The following is a 22,414-nucleotide window of genomic DNA, read 5'->3' on the forward strand; positions in this document are numbered from 1 at the left end:
TGTACACCTCGTCCTTAGCCCCCAGGCTATACACCCAGGCTGAGCACTGGGTGTGCTGTGCTGGCTGTGGTTTGCTGATCTCGGCTTTACCGGGCTTCAGCCTGGCTGTAGCTTGTAGAATGAGAATGGCTCTTGAAACCAGCAGGTAGGTTAGTCTTGATGCATTTCTACCTCTTCTTTCTGTACCCCCTTTCCATTCCTGTACCTCCCAAAGATTACTTGCCTCCAGTCAGGAGAGTTTAATACATGCAGTATGGGTCAACTGCTTTAATGATTATAACTACCAATAAACCCTTATTAGTACCTTTACAATTGTCACCACCTTAGCTTTAACTCTCTCAGTTGTCTTCATAGGAAGTGATTCAGAGATTGCTACTGAGGTTTCCTCAAGCCAGACTTCGTTCAACCTGCAAGGCTTTGATAGCAAAAACAAAATGTTCTGTTTTTCCATTGTTCACAGATGATGTTCACTATTGACACAAAGCCTAGCCAGATAAATGTTCCATTACCTCTTCTTGGAAGACTGAATTTCCTAACCTCCCTTGCAATTAGGGAGAGAATATGTGACTGGTTTTTGCCAATGGAATGTAGGCAAAAGCAATGTATGCCGTATGCCATGTCCAACTCTTGAAATCCTTGGAGCTATCTTTCATATCCTCTCCTTTCCTCTTCAACTTCTTTTCATCTTTGATGAGTTTATTGACAATGACTTGTAGTGCAACAATTGCACCTTTGTGACTCATAATTATAACAGTAAGGAAATTGTTATAAATCTTCACAAAATGCAGCAATCATATTCCTGAGAATTTATCTCAGAAAATAAACATTTATATTCAGACAAACACCTGTATAGGGTTGTTCACAAGTAGCTTTATTTGTAGTAGCCCCGAATTAGAAACAACTGACATGTCCCTCAATACATGAATGGTTAAAAGAAATGACACTTCCATATCATGGAAAGCTACTCAGAAATAAAAAGAAACAAACTATTGGTAAAGACCTAACTGTGAGACCCGAAACCACAGAACTCCTAAAAGGAAGCATAGGCAGTTATCTCTTAGAAATTGGCCTTAGCAACATATAGATATGTTTCTTCAGGCAAGGAAAACAAAAGTAAAAATAAACTATCGGGACTACACCAGAATAAAAAGCCTTTACACAGAGAAGGAAACCACCAACAAAATGAAGAAGCAAACTACTGAATGGGAGAGAATATTTGCAAGTGATATATCCAATAAGGGGTTAAAATCCAAAATATATAAAGAACTTATACAACTTAATACCAAAAAAAAAAAAAAAAAACCCACCCAAAAATCTAATTTAAAAATAGATCTGAATAGACATTTTTACAAAGACATCCAGATCACCAACAGACATATGAAAAGCTATTTAACATCATTTGTCATCAAGGAATTGCAAATCAAAAGCACAATGAGATCTCACATCACACCTGCCAGAATGGCTAGAATAAAAAAGACAAGAAACAAGAGGTGTTGGTGAGGATGTGGAGAAAAGGAAGTCCTCAGGCGCTGTTGGTAGGAATGAAAATTGGTACAATCACTGTGGAAAAGAGTATAGAGTTTCCTCAAAAAATTAAAAATAGAAATACCATAAAAATCCAGTAATTCCACTACTATGTATTTACCCAAAGAAAATAAAAATACTGATTCAAAGAGATATATGCACCCCATATGTTCATTACAGCACTATTTATAATAGCTAAGATATGGAAGCACTCTACATGTCCATCTACAGATGACTAGATAGAGAAAATGTGAGATATATAGATATATCTACCTAGATATCTATATGTCTATATAGATGTAGATATGTCTATAGATATGTCTATATAGATGTAGAGATATCTATAGATATGTCTATATAGATGTAGATACCTAGCTAGATATATCTATATATCTATATATCTAGCTATATATATCTATATATCTAGCTATTATTCAGCTATAAAAAAGAAAGATATCTTGCCATTTGCAAAAGGATGGATGGACCTAGAGGATATTATAGTAAGTGAAATAAGTCAGAGAAAGACAAATACTTTGTGATTTCACTTGAATGTGGAATCTAATAAACAAAAGAGATGAGCAAACAAACAGAATAGATACAGACACAAACACAGAAACAAATTTGTGGTTGGTAAAGGGGAATGGTGGAGGAATGGGCAAAATATGTGAAGGGGATTAAGAGGTACAAACTTCAGTTAAAAGGAATTAAGTCATGGAGATGAAAGGTACAACATAAAGAATACAGTCAATAATTTTGTAATAACATTGCATGGTGAGAGCCCCCTAATATGGAGCTCAATTCCAGGACCCTGGGATCATGCCTTAGCTGAAGGCAGACACATAACTGACTGAGCCACCCAAGTGCCCCTGAGGTGGGTATTTTTATCCTTGTTTTACAGAAGTGGACACCAAGGAATGAAAAGTTGAAATAACAAAGTAAAACTCACACAACTAGACAGTAATGGAACCAGGAGACAAGTTAATTTATCTGCGTCCACACACTCTGTTCCTCACACCTACCTGTATATCTATTCTGTATTTTCTAAGAATAATGCCCTATTGCTTTAGTGCCACTTGGTAACTGGCCATTATTTTGATAAGAAAGCAAAAAGCAAGATCCTGGAACTTGAGATATTTTTATGTTAGGTAGCAGAGCTAGATGACACACTTCAGTCTATAAAAATGAGTGGCTAAACAGGGTTGGATCCAGAATGTCTCCATGGCTAAATGTTCCAAAATGAAAACCAAACACAATTGCTTATCCAGCTCTAATAATGTTTGTTAACCAGTCATGGCTCAAATTTCCTTATCAGGTGTGTAAACTCTGAATTTCTTATCCTGGTATGGAAATGATTTTATTTTTGCTTTACTTTTCTGATTACATTTTATATCCAGGAAAGCATATAAATCCATGTTCCCCATAACTTTAAATAGAAAAATTCTGGGACCTCAAAACAATTCCCCCTATATATATTTTTTTTCTTTTTGAATTCAGAGGAATGTGCTTGAAAATATAAAATGGGCTGTGGGAATTGCGTGTTTGTGAGCATCTGAGGAATGCTCTCCACTGGCCCACTTGATTATCTAGACTGGACTTGGGGTTTGTAATGGCACGTGCACATGGCATTAGATGCTTTGTGGTGGGCTCCAGCACTGCCATTTAGAGAACTTTGTGGGTTGTTGAGTGGCCAAGAGTTCCATGGGGAGAGTGATGGCTGATTTTGACTGTTTGCCTGGAGCGGCTATGCTGCCTCTGACAACAATGAATAGTTATAAGGCACAGAATGAAAATCTGTGGTAACCAAGAAGTGGTGGGGTTTAATTTTAGGAGAGTGGATGAGAAAAATATCTCAACAATAAAAACCAAACTCCTAGCCAGGGCCTGTGAGGCCCTTCAACATCTGCCCACTGCTTCTCCAAACTCCTCACCTGCCAGCCTTGCCTTGAGTCCTTGGCTTTCAGCATGCTGACCTTGCAGTTTCTCAAGCATGCTGTACTCAGTATTGCCACAGGGCCTTTGCACTTTCTGTTCTCTTTGGAGCAGTCTTCCATGAGATCATCACATAGCGATTTCCCTGGTTTTAATATGGCCCTCCTCAAATTCTTTTTACCCAAAGAAGTTGTATTCATTTTTTTCTTTATTTTTTTTATTTTATTTTATTTTTAGCACTTAAACGCTACTTGAAATTATGCTCTGCAGTATTTGTCACTTGTTTATTATCTTTTTCAATAAAATATAGATTCCGCATTAGCAGAGGATCATCTGTGCTCATTCACTGCTGTATCCTCAGCACCTAGAATATTGTCTGGCACATAATAAGTTCTGTGTTCTATCTAAATTAAAAAAAAAAAAAAAAAGAATAACGAAGTGTTGTGCCCACCAGAACTTGTCTCTTGATCCCAGACAAGGGATTACACTTGATTTTTACCTGCCAGCCCCAGGCTCATTGTGTTCCAGATTTGGTTATCATCTTTATAAGAAACCTGTGTAGACCTCTGAGCTAGATATGGTTTGTTTTCAAGGTCTCCTTCTTTGTTAGTGTCCTGTTTATTTCCTGAGTCATCCCATGGGGTCTTGTTTCCTTGTTTCAGTCTTTTCTGCCTATTCTGTTTCTCCAGGTTCTAGGCCTCTTGCTGATAATTCTGATCCTTCAAGCCTAGCTGATGACTGGTGTGCAGAACACAGGCTGACTGTGATCTTTAGGACCAGAAGAAGCGCCTTCGTTACACTGTGTATCTGTTGACACTCCAGTGGGGGCCTGTCCACCGGCTCTTGATTATTAGTCATCCTGAACCCTTAGCTTTCAGTCAAATGTTCAGTCCAACTTTTCTTTTTTCCTTTTTTTTAAGATTTTATTTATTTGTCAGGGAGAGAGAGAGAGAGAGAGCAAGCAGGGGAAGTGGCAAGCCAGAGGTTCCTCACCGAGCAAGGACCCCAATGGGGTACTCAATCCCAGGACCCCCGGATCATGACCTGAGTCGAAAGTAGAGGCTTAACTGACTGAGCCACCCAAGCACTCCTCAGTCCAGCTTTTCCTTCTTTGTCTGTGCCACCATCCCCCAGGAGTATTCCACACCCCCATCTTAACACAGCCTCTTCCTGGAGGAAAACATTCAGAAAGTCTTTGTTGAAATTTAATCTGGGCTATAAGCCAGAAAACCTAGTACCAGAAATACTGCACACAAAGATGACTTTATCATATTCTATCACTTTCTATCAAATTTCTTTTTGCTATTTGGAGGTAAACGTGTTACCCCAGGCCTGGAGAGACAATTAGCTGATGTAGATTGTCAAATTTCATTGTTAAAAGTACCGGAGAGGGGAAAAGTAGTTGAGGGATACTTAGATGACCATATCTAGATCTGAACACGAGCCCCAACCTTCAAGCTTACTCTGCTCACCAGCCTTCACAATTCATGGCCTTAAAATAAAAAATCTTGAGCTTTCCAAGCCCAGATTTCTTGTACTGGAATTTTCCCTGAAAAGCTCCCAGTATTCTGAGGCTTCCTTCTCAGGGTGCACCTGTGACTATAAGCACCATGACAGACTGGAGAACTGGTATTATCTGTACCTCAGACAAGCTTAGAGAATTATAATTATGGGAAATATAAATAAAATTATGAAAATAAAATAGGGGCACCTGGGTGGCTCAGTGGGTTAAGTGTCTGCCTTTGGCTCAGGTTATGATCTCTGGGTCCTGGGATTGAGTCCCATCTCGGGCTCCCTGCTCAGAGAGGAGTCTTCTTTTCCCTCTGCCCCTCCCCCACTCAAGCTCCCACCCTCTCTCACCTTCTCTCAAATAAATAAAAATAAAATCTTTTTTTAAATTATTAAAATAAAGTAAAAATACAATGATAGCAATATGAACTATCCTCTTTTCATTATACAAAAGGAGAAAGTGCAAAATACGCCAGACACACATTTTCCACAGCTCTCCAGAGCTCCTTCCAGGGCTTGCCAGACCTCACTGACAAATTCCTCTTTGATAAAACACTTCAGATCTTGATAACAAGAATAAACCACAATGTGGTTATTCTTCCTGTTGGAACGTTCTGCCAATGGTCCCCCTGGAAAGTATAAAAGTTGAAGCTGTCACAGTGAAATAAAGAAACACAAAAATGACTGTGGTATTATTATGAAAGAGGTAGTTTGGGAAGTGCATGGATGTCAGCTTGTTTGACAGGAGTTGGGCTTTTAAAATTTGAAGCGGTGACAGCTTAAGATATTCCACCATTAACTAGGTAATTAAAAGTTATGTAATATTGCCTGCTTATGAACTTTAAATCATAAATTTCTATGAACTTTTAGAATTTTGAGTTTCAGCTCTTATATCTATATTCAGATAGGATTAAATCAATGATATCTCAACAAATAAGTTATCTGCTTACTAAAAAAAATGAGGGAAAGACCTTTACCATTTTTTCTGCTTTTCTTTACATCTACTAGAGGATTTTATCTGACATGTCCACTCCTGGCATGAAGAGAAAAAAAATCACAGGAAAATAGCAATTCACTTTGTAATTTCTATTTTTAAAGGTGATTTTAATTTCATGTTGCAATACATTAATTAATTAATTAATTAAGTTAGTTAGTTAATTACCTTAATCTGTTTGGTGAATATGAAGAAATGAGTAGGTGAAAGATATAAGAAGTAGAAGTCTTTATGTCATAAGTTAGGTGTTTATGAGGAGTAAGAGATGAATCAAAATATAAGTTTTTATTAAGTAATAGTGAATGGCCAAAGCAACAGAATGTGAAGAAGGAAAAAATAAGTGCAACTTCTACTTCCACTTCCAGGAAAATGGAGTAGATGTATTTTTCCCTGTTCTCCCTCTAATAATAACTGAGCCTTGTGGACATTAGAAATAAAATAAGTGTGCTCATATTCTGAAATGTGGAAAGCAGACAGCAGATCAAGTAGGGTCCTCAGGACTGAAGAATTACATGGGGATGAGTCCCTGTATTTGCTTCATGATATTATATATCCCTGACTGAGAACAGAATATGGAACCTAGTATCACCAACAGGCAAACAGAAAAAGCCCTCAGAAAAGCCTGCTCTTTCTAGCCAAAGGAGGAGGAAAGGAGTAGGCTAGCAAGACAGAAAAATTTTAGAGGATAACAAGACCACTTAGCCCAAATCCTTTTACCTCCCCCACCCCCAAAACAGACTGAGTGTGGAGTATAAACCTCTACCCAGTAGAGGGCACATAGCCTCTCCTTCATCAGTGTGATGTCAGAGAAGGAGCCAAGGGACAAGGAGACCCCCCACTGTGATCTCAGTGAGTCCTCCCCTCTGGGGAACTGGGTCTTCCAACGCCATTGCAGTAATAAGCCCAAAAGACGATCCTTGCACCCCACACACAGTGTCAGTGGGGCTGCCCCTCCTCCTTTCAGCAAGGAGAAATTGGTAGGATACCAAGTGGGGAGCCAGAACTCCCTCTCAGCTCGGCATTAATGTGACTTGCCATCACCAACATAATAGATGCCCAGTGGAGAAACTGGACTTTCACCTGTACTTGGCTCTAATGAGGTAGAGTGGTGTCAGAGGAGGCCTGATAGAACACAAAATCTAGATGAGATCCATAGCCTTATAACATAATATCCAAAATGACCATGTTTCTATTAAAAAACAAGTCCCTTGTTATACCAAGAACCAGGATGATGCCAATCTGAGTAAGACAAGACCATCAATAAACGCCAACAAACAGATGATACAGAATGGCTAAACAAAGTTCTCCAAACAAAAAGGAAATGTCCACAATAGCCAAATGATGGAAAGACCCAGATGTCCATCAACAAACGAGTGAATAAAGAAAATGTGGTATATATGTACAATGGAATAGTACTCAGCTGTCCAAAAAAATGAGATCTTGTCTTTTCCCAATGATGTGGAAGGAAGTAGAGGTATTATGCTAAGCAAAATAAGTCAATCAGAGAAAGACAATTATTGTATGATCTTACTCATGTGTGGAATTTAAGAAACAAAACAGGATCATAGGAAAAAGGAGTGAAAAATAAAACAAGACAAAATCAGAAAAGGAGTCAAACCACAAGAGACTCTTAATCGTAGGAAATAAACTGAGGGTTGCTGGAGGGGTGAAGGGTGTGGGATAAGAGGGCAATGAACACTGAGCAGGGCAAGCGATGTAATGAGCACTGAGAATTATATGAGAATGATGAATCATTGAACTCTACCTCTGAAACTAATAATACATTATATGTTAATTAATTGAATTTAAATAAAAAACTCACAAAAAACAAAACCATGATCTATGACCTTAATGGGAGAATTTATCCCATTAATAATTTTTTTAAAATAGTTGTTTCATATATTTTTTTAAGATTTTATTTATTTATTTGACAGACAGAGATCACAAGTAGGCAGAGAAGCAGGCAGAGAGAGAGGAGGAAGCAGGCTCCCCGCTGAGCAGAGAGCCCGACCTGGAGCTCGATCCCAGGACCCTGGGATCATTACCTGAGCCGAAGGCAGAGGCCTTAACCCACTGAGCCACCCAGGCGCCCCCATTAATAATTTTTTATTACTGATTATGTAACAAAATATGAACTTCAAATATGGAAAACAAGAAGCCCCAAAAACAAACAAATTAAAAAAAAAAGGAAATGATAAAAAAAAAGACTCTTGAAATATTAGGAAGGAACAGAACACAAAAATATAAAAATATGGGTAAATACAAATAGAATCTGCTTCTTATGAGTTTTCTTAATTATGTTTGGTAGTTGAAGCAAAAACTACAACCACAAATATGGTTCTTTATATATTTAGTGGAAATGTTCAAGACAGTTGTAAATGGGTAAAGGAACATAAATGAGGTAAGGTTTCTACACTCCACTTAAATGGGTATAATGCCTATACCGCTAGACCTTAATAAACTATATGCGTTTAACACGGACCTAGAACAACCCCTAAAAAGTCTAAACAAAGAGATACACATAAAAACAATGAAGATAGATCTAACTGGCATTCTAAAAAATGTCCAATTATCCCAAAGAAGGTAGGTAAAAGAAAACAAGCAAACAAAAATCAAAGAGAACAAGCAAAACAAAACAAAAAAAAAAAAAAAAGGAAGACTTAAGCTTTAACATATCAATAATTAATAACAGTAATTGGTCTGAATGTACCCCTTACAAAAACAGGGATTGTAGAATGGATAAAAATATGACCCAGCTACGTGCTGTCTACAAGAACCTCACTTCAAATATAATGATACGGGTATGTTTGAATTAAAAGGATGAAAAAAGATATATAGTGCAAAAATTTAATCAAAAGAAAGCAGGAGTAGTCATACAAACATCAGCTAAAACAGACTTCTGAGCAATACCCAGGACAGAAAGGAACATGACATGATAAAACAATCCATCCACCAGAAGGATAAGGATGATTGTAATGTGCAGAACTAAAAACAGAGCTGCAACTTACATGAAGAAAAATCTCATAGAACTGAAAAGAGAAACAATCTACAATTATAGTTGGAGATCTCAACATCCCTCTCTCAACAACTGGCAAACAACCAGACAGAAAATCACCAAGGATATGGAAGAACTTAGCAATACCATCAAAGAACAAGATCTAATAAACGTTTATACAATGCTCTACCTAACAACAGCGGAACACACATTCTTTTCAAGGGTGCAGGGACCACATACCAGGATAATCTATACCCTGGGCCATAAAGCAAACCTCGGCAAGTTTAAAAAGCATTGAAGCCATACAGAGTATGTTCTCTGTCAACACTGAAATCAAATTAGAAATTAATAATGGAAATATAAGACACACATCTCCAAACACTTGGAAACCAAACAATACACCTCTAAATGTCCATGGGTCAAAGAAAGTGTATCAGAAAAAAATAAACCAAGAAACAAACATGCACACAGACATTGAAATAAATAAAATGAAAATAGAACATTTAAAACTCGTGGGATGCAACTAAAGCATTATTAAGGAAAATTTATAACACTAAATGCTTATGTTAGGAAAGAGAAAAAGTCTCACATCAATAATATAAGCTCTCACCTCCAAGAAACCAGAAAAGAGGAGAAGAATTTATCCAAAGCTAAAGGAAGGAAATAATCAACAAAAGAGCAAAAATCAATGAAATTGAAAAGAGAAAAACAGTGAAGAAAAATGTTGGTTCTTTGAAAAGTTTGAGAAAATTGACAAAGTTCTAATAAAACTGACCAAAGAGAGAAGAAACAAATCATTAATCTCAGTGGGATCATGAATGTAACAGGAGATATCACTGTAAACCCCACCAAAATGAAGACATGTAACGGAATAACCATAAATTTTACAACCTAGCTAAAATGGAGCCAGTTCCTCAAAACTCATTATCTATAACTCACCTAACATGAAACAGATCATTTGATTATTCTGTTAAGGAAACTGAATTTATAATTAGAAATCTTCCAAAAGAGAATTCTTTAGTACCATAAGGTTTTACTGCAGAGTTCTTCAAATGTTTAAGGAGCATATATAAATCTTACATAATCTCTTGCAGAAAACAGAAGAGGAGAAAACACTTCCCCTCATTCTCGGATTAAAAATAAAAAAACAACAGATAGACATAGTATAAAGCAAGAAAAACAAAACCAAAACCAAAAACTACAAACCGTATCACTCATGAATACAGATGCAAAAATTCTTAACAAATTGGGGTGCCTGGGTGGCTCAGTGGGTTAAGCTGCTGCCTTCAGCTCGGGTCATGATCTCAGGATCCTGGGATTGAGCCCCAAATTGGGCTTTTTGCTCAGTGGGAAGCCTGCTTCTCTCTCTCTCTCTCTGCCTGCCTCTCTGCCTACTTGTGATCTTTCTCTGTCAAATAAATAAATAAAATCTTTAAAAAAAAATTCTTAACAAATTATTAGCAAACAAAATTAAGCAATATATAAAACGAATTATGCACCATGACCCAGTGGGATTTATTACATGGATGCAAGATTGGCTCAATTTTAAAAAATCAGTATTACCTACCTTTTATCAGGCTAAAGAAGATAGATATATGACTCTATCAATTGAAGTAGAAAAAGAATTTGACAAAATTCAACATCAGTTATTAATTACAGATCTCAGAAAAATAAGAATAGAGGGGAACATCCTCAACTTGATAAAGAACATTTATTTAAAAACTTACAGCTAACGTCATATTTAATGGTGAAAGACTAAATGCTTTCCATCTGAGATAAGAAATAAGACAAGGATGTTTGCTCTCACCATTGCTATTCAACATTGTAATCGAAGTTTGAGTAAGCATCATAAGATAAGAAAAAAAAATAATACAAGTCCTATAGGTTAGAAAGGAGGAAATAAAGCTGTAACTATTTACAGATGAGATGATAGTTTATGTAGGAAATCTCAAGGAACCTTTAACAAGACTCAAAATAGTAAGTTAATTCAGCAAAGTCACAGAATATAAGGTCAACATACAAAAATTCACTATATTCCTAGATACTAGCAATAAATACGTGGAAACTGAAATGAATGATACAATACCATTTACAACTGCTCAAAAGAAGTGAAAAGCTTGTAAATTAACCAAACATGTATAGGACTTGTATGCTGAAAGCTAAAAAATGCTGGTGAGAGAAATCAAAGATCTAAATAAATGGAAAGATTCTGTGTTCATGGATTAGAAAACCCAACATAGTAAAATATGTTAGTTCTCCCCAAACAATTCCTATAAAAATATAAGCAAAGATTTTTTTTATAAAAAATCTCTTTTTTGTTGATATAGATAAGATTATTCCAAAATATATATAGAAAAGCAAAGGAATTAGAATAGCTAAAAGAACTTCAGAAAAGAAAAAAGAAAAGAAGTGGGAAGAATCATTCTCTCTGATTTTAAGACGTGCAGTAATCAGAACTATATGGTATTCGTGGAGACAGACTTAGATCCATGGAACAAAGCAGAGAACCCAGAAATAGCCACACACAAGTATAACCAACTGCTGTTTTTGTTTTTTACAATGGTGCAAAAGCAATTCAACAGAAGAATAGTCTTTTCAACAAACTGTGTGAGAGAAATCGTACAGGCATATCCAAAAAAAAATCCATAACTAAAAAAATTAACTCCAACCTATACTTCACATATTGCACAAGGATTAACGTCAAATTGATCATAGATTCTCATTGCCCCACCGTGGGCATGCTGAGAGCAGTTGAAGAAGGAGCCTTTTCTCAAACAACGAAATGCCCCCTCAGACTTATTTTCTTGTCTCTTTTCACATCCTAGTGGACCTGTTCCAACAAGCTGAACTTAGGCCAGAAGGAACATGAGGTTATATAATAATACCTTATAAGTTGAGTCTTGTTAGGAGAGAGCTGCTGTGACTACGGATGATATGTGATCTGATATACCAAAAGAATCAAAGTACCTATAGCCGATGCCCCAATGAGGAGGGGAACTTTGTTCATGTCCTAACTCTCTGCAAAGGACTGTCTCCTGCCAAAAAGTAGGCAGCACAGCACAGGGAAAGCCAAATCTTTCAAATACTGAGACACTGTCCTTAAGGGACACGGGGCTTGTATATTTCATCAGACACGGAAGGAGCACACCTTTTGAAATTCTAGCTCTTCAAAATTGGACAGTATTTTGAGATTTTAAAAAATTTGGTTGAAAAGCCCAGTCCTTAAAGTCTAAACTCTGAGTAATTTTAAACTGAAAGACAATATAAATAAATAAATAATAAATAAATAAATATTTTAAAAATTACTTGAACTTAGTAACAGACATAGGTCATGATTAGAACTAAGATCTACTGAGCACTCTACCAAAAACATGACAGAATCAATACAAGTATTATTGTTATTTTATGGATAAAACTGAATGACATGCCCTAGATCAGAGAGTGAGTACGTGGAGAAGCAGGATTTGAACTTAGGTCCACTTCTGTTTCTCACCAAGGATGGTCAGAAGCCACACTTCGCCATGCAGAACTACGTGATAAATGAATGGGGAGAGACGCAGAAACACTTAGAACTGTATTTCCCAGATTCTGTATTTCATATATCAACATTATTTTTTTTTAAAGATAAAAGAAAAAGAAGAGGAAACCAATATAGAGTTGTCAGTATTTACTGTGCCAAGAAAAACGTATTTTTAAAAACTGCCATTTATTCTCACCATGAATTCATAAAAGAAAGGATATTTTAACATCAAAATGTGTTAGAAAGATATAACTTTAGAATGAAAGAAAGTCCTTTAAATTGGATAAACTTAGTTTTATGAAAACCGTGCTGCAGGAATTTTAATTTTTCCCCCTTTTTTATATTTAACTACAAATCAGTAAAAATGTTGTCACAGATCAGCCTAGGCTTACAGACCAGTATTTAGAAAACAGTAGTTCAAAGATGATGGCGAAATGTGCATGAAAGATAAAAAGAATCTTATCAAGACAAGGGCAGAAACAAGTCAGCAGTTTCACCTGGTAAAGAGCATGCAGCATCTTGACTGACAGTTCCTCCAAGAATATTTTCAAGGGGGACACCTGGGTGGCTCAGTCAGTTAAACGTCAGCCCTCTACTCAGAACATGATCCCAGGGTCCAGGATCGAGCCCCGCACTGGCCGGGCTCCCTATTCAGTCGGGAGTCTGCTTCTCCCTCTCCTGCCACTCAATTGACTCCTTTTCTCTCATTCTCTCAAATAAATAATTTTTTTTTAATCTTCTTCTTTTTTTTTTTTAAAGGATATTTCCAAGGCAATGAAGATTATCCCTCAAAATAAAATGGGAGTGCTGCTATCAAAAGAAGGAGAAGGAATGCTTTACAAGTAAAAACAATAGATATCCTCTACATGTATTTTTATGATAAACTATAAATTACCTAGTATTTGTATAAGATGTAGATAATTTTCTGTTTGCCTATTTCCTTCCTGTGAAGCAGAAGTAAAACAGGTGGACAAGCTGCCTGCCAAGGGTGCAGTCCTAGGATAAGGATTCCTAGAATGGTAGAGCTGGAAGGGATGATTTACCCAAAGCAACCTACAACATTTGAGCCTGTAGGGAAGTCTGAATTATGCCGGAGGGGGTGCCAAGGCCCTCACTGGAAAGACCCGGCCATACAACATGAAACAAGAAAGTGCACAGGAATTAGAGACTGTGAAAATAAAGAGCAAGATGAATTTGTTTAAAAAAAGTAAAGTATCCAGTAAAAGTAAAAAAGTAAAGCATGCAGTCCTGCTACCCCCATCCCACATACCGAGGGGTTGGCACAAAACCCATGTTAAGCTAATCAGATTGTCTACCAGGAACTTAGAATTCAAATATCTAACCTAGTAGCACAGGGCAGAAAAGTCATTACAGCTGAATCATTCTAATCATGGCACCTTGAAGACATTGTATTTTATTTACAAAATGTTGGTTCTCAGAGTTGCACTGCTTCCTTTGTTTCTTGATTTAGTCTTTTTTTTTTTCTGTTTTCTGCCATTTTATAATCCAATCATGCCATCTCCTTCTCCTTTGACCCTTTCTCTTTCTTAAGTTAATCGCAATCTTACAATCAGATGCTAACAATCAAATACTATAGCAGATACACTTTGCTTATTATTCCTAATATTAATAATATGAATTGCTAAGGTTTATTGAGGCCTTACTATACTAGGATTGTGTCACTATACTAGGATACTGTATGCTTCCTGATTTCTACAATGACCTCAGGAGATGACAATACCCTGATATCCTTGACATTTTACTGGTGAATAAATTAAGGTATAGACAGAGAAAGTAGGTTGACTAAAATTACAACACTATCAAGTAGAGGAGACAGGGTTGAACCAAGGTGTGTCTGACCTCTCACACTGCCTCTAGTCATGACAAGTTAAGTGTGATTTGTTTTGATTCTATGGCACAAGCGAGATCTTCTCAATAAAATGTATGAAGCTTGGAATTAACACCCTTTTCTGATAGCATCCTGAATATTTGAACTCTCAACATTTAAGACTCATCCTGAGAGAATGAAGTATGGAGACTTTCTTTTAGCGTTGCCTTGTTATTAAAGTTGTTTCCCCCTCTTTTTGCAAGATATGGCATACATTGCATAAAGAACACATCTAGACATCTGGAACATGCTGCAATACTGCATGGTAGGCCAGTAGAAGGGAAAAGGTACATGGCAAGGTTCTGATTCTTCTGAATCAACAGATGTTAATTTATCACTCATTCAGGGTGCCTGGGTGGCTCAGTCATTAAGTGTCTGCCTTTGGCTCAGCTCATCATTCTAGTGTCCTGGGATGGAGCCCCCCGTCGGGCTCCCTTCTCAGCCGGAGGCCTGCTTCTCCTTCTCCTGCTTCCTCTGCTTGTATTCCCTCTCTCATTGTCTCGCTGTCAAATAAATAAAATCTTAAAAAGAAAATTAGCACTTACTCTATACTATATACACTATTAGGCACTGGAAGTCTGGAGCAGAAAAATACCTATCTCTGCAGCCCAAAGAGCATATGGGCAAGTGGGTTAAGAGATAAATAAACTAGAAAAATGATTCAATTATATGACAGTTAAAATAATAAATATTTCAATTTAATCACAAATTTTGATTTATATAGGTATACAGTACCTTTTGCTCCACATATAAAATATTCAAATAAACACATTACAATCTTCCATCAGTGACTAGAAGAACACTGCTAACACTGAAATAAACCTTTGACAATGGCTAGAAATGGACAATATGCCATTATTATGCCATAATAATAATGTCTTCCATGTTGCAGTAGTTAAAAAAATAGTTTGACCAAAAAAATAAAGTCATATTAAAGGAAAAGTATTTAACACAGTATCTAGCATCAGTTTTAAAATATAAATTTAAACTTAAAATTAACTAAACTAACTTTAGTTTAGTTAACTAAAATTAACTAAAATTAAAAATTTATTTCCCCAGTTGCATTAACCATATTTCAAGTGCACATTAACTACAAAAGAATGTTTACTATATAGTCAGATAATAATTCAGTGTGATGGGGTGCTGAGGTGGCTCAATTGGTGCTTACCTGCCTTAGGCTCAGGTCATGATCCGAGGGTCCTGGGATAGAGTCCCAGTCTGGTTTCCTGCAGAGCAGGAAACCTGCTTCTCCCTCTGCCTCTGCCCCCTCCCCTCTGCTTGTGCTATCTCTCTCTGTCAAATGAATAAATAACATCTTTAACATTTTTTCAGCATGATTTACATTTTCTCACTGATATCACACTGTGTATGAATGAGCCAAATTTGAAGCCCCAAGAAGGGAAATGCTTATTCATGACCTAGCTATGCAGATACGAGAATTTATGCTGAAATGGAAACTTTCTATAATACAAATCAAAATGATTTTACAGGACTTTTTATCATGACTCAATATGCAAAAGATTTTAATTATAATTCACAGAGTTCTATAATTTGACTAAAAGAACTACAGGGAAAACTTGAAGACTGCTTTGTTAATATTGGCAAATGTAGAGCTACTTTTTAAATTTATGTAATTCTCTTTAGAATTTGCTGTTATTACTAGGTTGACATAGGAAGGAATTTATTAAACTTGGAGAGTTATGCTTTTGCTTCAAAGTCACATCCATTCTTGCAGACATCATGAGCCTATTTTGTCAATGTGTATGGAAATATGAATCAATGATTTTTGCTACTCACTCAATTTTATTGGAAAACTTAAGTATGTTTCAAACATTTTATCTAAAGCTACTTTCTTAACTGTAAATTTTATTGTTTATAGACAGATAAAATATTTTAATGAAATTTAGCATGTGAATTGAGATATGTTGTGTAAAAGTTTGTGGTCTTGATTTATAATAAAAAATCTATATTTGATTTTCCCCGATAGCTCCTGGCACAAGGCTCCCCAAATCTTTGCAAGGTCCTTAGTGATGAGAACTATCGGGACATCTTTTGTATCTAGTTGCCGAAATAGCACTAGAGGGGAAAAAGGTGAAATTGTTTTTCATAAGAAGCTCTTCTCCACCACACCCAAGTTTATGTTAATGCAGTCACTTTTGGAAAGGCCCCAAGAATGGGAGTTGGTTGTCAAAGAAACCAACCATAACTAGAGGGTTGGAGTTTTCAGTCCTCCAGTAGGAAAAAAGACTCAAGGAAAGGAACACGAATGTCATGTCAGGGATGGTATTTAAGGCTGAGGTCTGAGAGAGGGACTGGAGGTTGGCTGATCACCAGTGGCCAATGATGTAATCAATCACGTCTGCATAATGGAGACTCCATAAATACTCAAAAGGACAGATTTCAGAGGGGTTCCAGGCTGATAAACACATGGAGGTGCTGGGAGAGTGGAACTCCTAGAGAATGTGGGAGCTCTACACCCCTTCCCCCATACCTTACCATATGTATCTCTTCCATCCCAGTATCCCTGAGTTATATCCTTTTATAATAAACTGGCAATTTAGTAACTAAATGTTTTTCTCAGTTTGGTGAGCTGCTCTAATAAATTAATCATACCAGAGGAGGGGATTGTGAAAACCTCTGATTTATAGCTAGTTAGTCAGAAGCACAGGAGACAATCTGGACTTGGGATTGCCATCTGAAGTAGGGAAGGGCCGTCCTGTGGGACTGAGCCTTTAACCTATGGAATCTGACTCTATCTTTAGGTAGATAATGTCAGAATTGAGCTAAATTACAGGGCACCCAACTGGTATAGCAGGATTGTTGGAGGTGTGGGAAACTCACACATCTGCTGTCAGAAGTGAAATAGTATTGTAGCAGAGTATTGAGAGTAGATTCTTAGGAGGGGTGTTTTTTTTTTCCTTTACAGATACATACTAGTTTTTGAAAATTTTATTTAAAAAACCTAAAAGATAGTCATTAATAATTTTCATTTTGATTGTGTGATGAATGATAATGCTTTAGACATAATAGATTAAATAACATGTATTACTAAAATTAATTTTATCTATTTTTACTTTTTATAACATGGCTACTGGAAAATTTAAAGTTCCATATGTCATTTGCATTATTTTTCTATTTGGCAAAGCTACTCTAGAGCATGGGGCAAGGTTAGAAACAGCTTTTTTAAAAATGTGCCGAACAGGGAACCTGTTTGACTCAGTTGGTTAAGTGACTGCCTTTGGCTTAGGTCATGATCCTGGGTTCCTAGGATCGAGTCCCACATTTGTCTCCCCCTGCTCTGTGGGGAGCCTGCATCTCTCTCTCCCTGCTACCCCCACCCTGCTTGTGCTCTCTCTCTCCCTCTCTCTCTCTCTGTCAAATAAATAAATAAAATCTTTAAAAAATACTCAGAACAATAAGAGCTTAAAAAATGGAAAAATAGATAAGGAAAGAGGATGGAAATAAGAAGGGACAGGGATCAGTGAGGAAAACATTTCAGGGAGGTAGTGAAAATATCAAATACCACAGAGAGGTTAATTAAAATGTAATGGAGGGGGAGAAAAAGGAATATCCCCAATTGTTTAGAAGGAGGACTTGATTTTGATGAATGGACATCCACTAGTTCTTCTAGGCTTGCTAAGCTTAATTAGGTGGGCCCAGTGTAATGTTTGGGAGAAGGAGCAGAGGGGGTGAATTACTTCACTTAGCAGCAGGGAAAGAGCTGATGGCTCTGTGGGGGGAGGAAGGTAGGGCCAGCAGAAATGTAGGTAAGGCGTAAAGGGGTAAGATCCAAGCGGAAGGAAGAGAGAGGAGCCCGTGAGAAGTCTTGACCCTAAATACCAGTGGGATGGAGGAGGCATGTACTAGTTCAGTGATGAGGAGGCTGAAGAACCCCTCAAAAGAAGGATGACTAACATTATACTTGAAGTCGTTTGTTTTGGCTCAGTGTAGCCTATCTCCTGTGTTTTTGTCAAACTGTCAACATATTCTACTGTCCACATTCAAACCTGTATGAATGCATTTTATAAAAATAAAAGGGTTAAGTTGCAAGCATGGATTGTTCTAATGTAAAACAACATACATGGGTTGTAAAATGCTCCACAGAACTAGTTGAAGGAGGCCATCAATCCAGGATCACAGTGAGCCTGAAGAGACAGGGAGTGCTTTCTGTCTTGGAGAATGAAAACACTCAACTCTAGCCTATTCTAGCCATCCTGTCCCGTCTAAGGGAGATTGAGGGGTGGGTGATAACTGAGAAACATTTGTGAACTTCCTAGTCCAGAGACATTGGTACTCTAAAACGTTGAAACCCAAGCACAGGACTATAAACTGCTTCCTCAACTCCACACCTTAGCACCAAATTGCTTAAAAAATTATGTAGAAGTACCTCTTATATAGCACATCACATCTGGCTGCCAAGAAAAAATATATATACTTACCAAAAGGTCCAAAACACAATTTGAAAAGGCAGACCAGGAATTAGAACCAAACATGGCAGGGATGCTTGAATTATCAGACTGGGAATTTGAAATGACGATGATTACTGTGCTAAGGGACCTGATGGATAACGTGGACAGCGTGCAGGAACAAATAGGCAATATAAAGCAGAAAGAGGGAAATCCCAAGAAAGAACCAAAAAGAAATACACAAGATAAAAACACTATAATAGAAATGATGAATGTTTTTGATGGGCTCATTAGTAGACTGAACATAGCTGAGGAAAGAAACTCTGAGCCAGAGGATGTATCCATAGAATTTCCGAAGGTGAAAAGTCAAGACAAAGAGTTTAACAAAAGCAAAAAACAAAAAAGAAACAAACGAAAAAAACCAGAACATCCGAGGACTGTGGGACAGCTACAAAAGACGTAACACATGTGAGATGGGATGGCAGGAGAAGAAAGCAAGAAAGGAACAGAAATATTTGAGACAGTAACGACTAAGGATTTCTCCAAATTAATGTCAGACACCAAATCACAGATTCAGGAATTTCAGAAAACATTAAGCAGGATAGATAGATAGATACCCCAAACCTACACCTAAGGGTATAGTTTTCAAATTATAGAAAATCAAAGATAACACACAAGATAAAAATACTACAACAGGGGGCGCCTGGGTGGCTCAGTTGGTTGGACGACTGCCTTCGGCTCAGGTCATGATCCTGGAGTCCCGGGATCGAGTCCCACATCGGGCTCCCAGCTCCATGGGGAGTCTGCTTCTCTCTCTGACCTTCTCCTCGCTCATGTTCTCTCTCACTGTCTCTCTCTCAAATAAATAAATAAAATCTTTAAAAAAAAATACTACAACAGAAATGATGAAAGAAGAGTGAAAAAAAGGCAGAGGAGAAAAATACCCTATATACAGAGGAGCAAAGATAAGAATTACATCTGATTTCTCCTTAAAAACCATGCAAGCAAGAAGAGTAGAGTGTAATATTTAAAATGCTGAGAGGAAAACCCCACCAACCTAGAATCCTGTGCTCTGAAAATGACCTTTCAAAAGTAAAAGAGAAATAAAAACTTTCCCAGATGAATAAAAACTGAGGGACCTTCCTGCCAGTAGGTGTGCCTTGCAGGAAATATTATAAAGGAATTTCTTTAGAGAAAAGAAAAATAGCAAAGGTCTGAAACTCAGAATCTCAGATCTGTATAAAGTAAGGAAGACCATCAAAGAAGGAATTAGAAAGGAAAATAAAAATTATTTTTCTTATTTTAATTTATCTAACAGATAGCAGTTTGTGCAAAATAATAATGTCCACGATGTATTCGATTATGTATACTTATATATATGTGCTTATATATGCATGCTTATGTAGATGGAATGAATGTCTGCCAGGGTTCAAGGGATGGGAAGGAGTAATTAAGATTATTTTGTTATTATAAGGTGCTCAAACTATCTGTGAAGCAGTACAGTGTTATTTCAAAGTGAAACTAGATTAGCTGTAAATATATATTACAAACTCTAAAGCGACGACTAAAAAAAGTAAAAAAAAAAAAAAAGAGTATAAACAGTAAATATACTAAGACTGGAGAGAAAATGGGATGCTCAGTTAAAACCATGAAAGGCAGAAAAAGGATGGAAGACAAAAAACAGAAACAAAGAACAAGGCCAACAAATAGAAAACAGTAACAAATAGGATAGATACTGAGCAACAGTGTAAGTAATCTCTTTGAATGTTAATAGTTTTAAGCACACTGGTTAAAAGGCAGAAGTTGTGAGTGGGTCAAAAATTCCAGCAGTGGAAAGTAAGTTGCGTCATCACTGTTGGGTGCTGGGGGAAATTATGTTAGTCAGCAAACTAAGTGTGGTTAGCTGTGGACTGGACTATCACATAGCTTGGCTTCCGCTCAGAACTAACATACGCTGGCATGGAGATGGTTGTGAGTTACAAGCTGACACGAGACAACTGATAGAACTGAGGGATCCATCTGTGCTTGGCAGGTCCTGACTCAAGTTTCTTAGACTTCACTTAGTGTCTTTCAATGCATAAAGCAACTTTATTTTTATTACCTCACTTACTGAAAGACTGAAATTAGTGTCTGGGTATATGTTTTGTAACTTCAGAGGGCTGCATCAGGTTAACAAGAAAGTCAGACTAGTGATTAATGTGATGAAAATTATTATAAGATGTATAAAGTAATGGAGACTATTTAGCCTGGAAAAGATAATCAAGTGCAGTTCCTTCCTAAATACTGGATGGATGGATGGATGGATGGATGGATGGATGGATGGATAATGATGTAATGGATGGTTGAAAAGAGCAACGATGGAGGAAATTTAACAGTGACCTTCAGGTTTGCAGAGACTCCTACACAAACTATTCACAGAATTTTTAATATTTCTTACAAGGAGATCTGATGGCAATGAATTATCTCTGTTTTTTTTTAAAACAAGATCTCCTGAAAATTTTTTGAGTGCAAGTCATAGGAAGATGAGTTTTGACCTGCAATTAAAAGTAAAGGCACTAAAACTAAGGCCCTCCTCCATACACTGGCCCTGCCTAGATCCCTTCTCTGTATTTTTCAGTTGTCATTACCTGATAATCTTATACTCTGCTGAGAGAAGCAGGGCTAGTTCTCATTCCTAGATCATTTTCTGTTGGTGAGGAGTTGCTTGGCTTACAGAAGGGGGCATATGCCATTGGTGTTGACGGTAGAGTGCTGAGCATCTGTATAGTCAGAGGGTTTTAAGGAAACTGAGTTGAGCCTATTGAAGAGGACCTATCTTCCCAGATCCACCCTGGTTTTTCCCATCTTCACCAAAGGCAGAGTTAGAGGAGGCTTGGTTAGCCTATAGAACAAAGCTATGACAAGACATGACATCAATCCTAGCATGTTACCGATTTTTTTATGGGGTTCTACAAAATGTGGTAGAAATGCCAACCTCTAAGATGTTTGAGTTGCAGACCTATAAGAATATTCACACCTTTTAGGTCTATTCCCCCCCACCCCTTACATGTGATAAACACTACTTACTTGTTGTAGCATCTTTATCCCCTGCTCATGGCCTCTGAATCCCAGATGTGGTACTTCTAGCCTCCACCACACAATTAGAGCAAGTGCAAGAGTTTAAATATGTTTGCCACTCTGGGATTGATGATTTCTCAAGTTATTCCGAGTACAACATTTTAAAATAATCCTAGTTAATGAAAAGAATCAGCTCCATTCACTCTCTAACTCACCAACATAATCTCCTGATTACACTATCGATGTGCTTTCATGATTGTTCAATTACCTGATGCCTTTGTATAGATTCTTGGAATTAATCATATCTATTCTAGATTATAGCTTGTCCTAAATATAAACCTTCATGCAACTTATTAATTAAATTGACTTTATTGGTCACTTTCTGTGTAATGGATAGAGAAACAAAGATACATAAGAAAGAAGGTAGATCCCTTGAACAATAACTGTGTGGTGAGTGCTGTTCTGGTGGTTCAAAGGTTGTGTACATTCAGAGAAAGAGTATTTTTGCTTGGGTGGTAGTGACGGGTTTCATTGAAGAAGTACAGGCCAAAAGGACTTTGAAAATAAAGAGAACTTTATTAGATGGAAAAGA

This window comes from Mustela nigripes, chromosome 3 (assembly GCF_022355385.1).
Source record: "Mustela nigripes isolate SB6536 chromosome 3, MUSNIG.SB6536, whole genome shotgun sequence".
Taxonomy (NCBI): domain Eukaryota; kingdom Metazoa; phylum Chordata; class Mammalia; order Carnivora; family Mustelidae; genus Mustela; species Mustela nigripes.